The 2,212-nt window shown below is 31.9% G+C and overlaps 1 non-coding gene across 1 annotated transcript; it reads right to left on the bottom strand.

Annotated features, from left to right (window-relative positions):
* Positions 1-1,159: 1,159 nt before the first annotated feature.
* LOC116272207 lies at positions 1,160-1,266 on the bottom strand. The gene has a single exon (XR_004180934.1). It is a non-coding gene; the product is annotated as a U6 spliceosomal RNA (small nuclear RNA).
* Positions 1,267-2,212: the final 946 nt, after the last annotated feature.

The following is a 2,212-nucleotide window of genomic DNA, read 5'->3' as shown; positions in this document are numbered from 1 at the left end:
CATCACCACACTGAGGACCAAGCCTCAACATGAGTTTTGGTGGGGACAAACAATATTCAAGCCATGGCACCTGGCATATGGTCTATCCTCAAGAATATTCCTTGTGAACTTCAAAAGAATGTATATTTTGCTATTGTTGGATGGGGTGTACTATAGATACAGTTGGTTGATAATGTTGTTCAATTCTTCTATGTCTCTGCTGATTTTATGTCTAGTTGTTTTATCCATTCTATAGAGTGGACTATAGAAGTCTTCAACTATTGCTGTGGAATTTTTTATTTCTTACTTCAATTCTGTAAGTTTCTGCCTCATGTATTTTGGAGCTCTGTTGTCAGGTATGTGTATACTTTGTAATTGTTATATCTTCCTGATTAACTAATGCTTTATAATTATAAAACGTTCTTCTTTGTCTGTAGCAATATTTTTTATCTTAATTTTGTCTGTTACTAGTACAGAGACTTTATCTCTCTTATGGTTACTATTTGCATAATATAATTTTTGTACTTTTACTTTCAACTTTTACTATTTGTGTCTTTGAATCTATGTGTGTCTCTTATAGACAGCATATAGCTGGGTCTTGTTTTATATCCAGTATAACTGTGTCTGCCTTTTAATTTGGATGTTTAATCCTTTTACATTTTTAATTAAAATTTTTATTGAGATAAGTGTATATTCATGTATAGTACTAAGAAATAACCCAGAACAGTCCCTGGTACATTTTGCCTAGTTTTCTCCAACAACAGTAACATTTTGCAAAACTATAGTATAATATTACAATTTGGATATTGTCAGTGGTATAATCTGTAGCTGTTATTTGTATTTCCCCAGCTTCATTTGTAATCGTTTGTGTGTGTGTGTGTGTGTGTGTCTGTGGGTGAGGGGGTTTATTAAGCTCTATGTAATGTTATCACCTGTGTAGAATAGTGTATCCACCACGACAGTCAAGGTACTGAACAGTTCCAACACCACAAGTATCCCTCATGTTTCCCTTTCACAACTATATCCATATCCCTGCCACCCCCACTGCTGCCCCATCCCTAATCCATGGAAACCACTAATCTGACCTCTACTTCTAAAATTTTTTCATTTCAAAAATGTTATATAAATAGGACTATGCATTATGTAACCCTTTGGGATTAGCCTTTTTTTTAAAACTCAGAAGTATGTGGAACACTTCATGAATTTGCATGTCATTCTTGCACAGAAGTCATGCTAATCTTCTTTGCATCATTGATATTTTAGTGTATGTGCTGCTGAAGTGAGCACAATCATTTGATTTTTAATGTGGTTATTGATATATTTGTATTTAATCTCATATTTTCAATTTGTTTTCTATTTGTCTCATGCCCTTTTGTTCCTCTATTCCTTCTTTACTGCTGTTTTTGTCCTAAATACTTTTTTTTAGTGTGTTATTTAAATTCCTTTTTAAATAGTTTTAAATTATATTTTTGGGAATAATTTTTTTAGTTTTTCTTCTGGAGGAAGTACGTATGTTTCTAAACTAAAAACGATGTATTTCAGGTAATACTAACTTAATTCCAGTGAAATACAGAAATTTTGCTTCAATATAGTTCTATTCTATCCCTCCTTCTTTGTGATATTATTATTTATACATATTACTTCTTTGTATGACATATTTCCAACAGGAAAATTTTTATAATTATTCTTTTGTACAATTGTCTTCTAAATAAATTAAGAGAAGAGAGAAACTACCTTTCTAAAGTTTCTTATATTTAAATACATAGTTACTTTTACTCATGCTCTGTATTTTTTGTGTGAATTTGAATTACTGTCTAGTGTTATTTTCTTTCACCCTGAGGAATTTCACTTAGTATTCTTTGTAAGAGAGATCATGTTTATCTGGAAATGTCTTTGTTTTGCCTTCAGTTTTGAAATATAGTTTTGCTAGATATGGGATTCTTGGTTGACAGTTTTTTTTTCTTTCAATACTTTGAATATGTCATTCCACTGCATTCTGAGCCTCCATTATTTCTGAAGAGAAATCAGTTGCGAATCTATCAAGCTCTCCTTTCCACTTGTCTGTGATGAATTGGTTTTCTCTTTCTACTCTCAAGATTTTCTCTGTCTTTGCCTTTCAACATCTTGGCTATGTGTCTCTGTAAATGTCTTCTAGTTCATCTTACTTGGAATTAATTATGCTTCTTGGGTTTGTGGATTAATGTTTTTAATCCATTTGGGGAAGTTTGGGTCA

Source organism: Papio anubis, chromosome X (genome assembly GCF_008728515.1).
Source record: "Papio anubis isolate 15944 chromosome X, Panubis1.0, whole genome shotgun sequence".
In the NCBI taxonomy this organism is placed as follows: Eukaryota; Metazoa; Chordata; class Mammalia; order Primates; family Cercopithecidae; genus Papio; species Papio anubis.
Note: the sequence above shows the minus strand (reverse complement) of the source record. Positions and strands in the feature narration are given on the sequence as shown.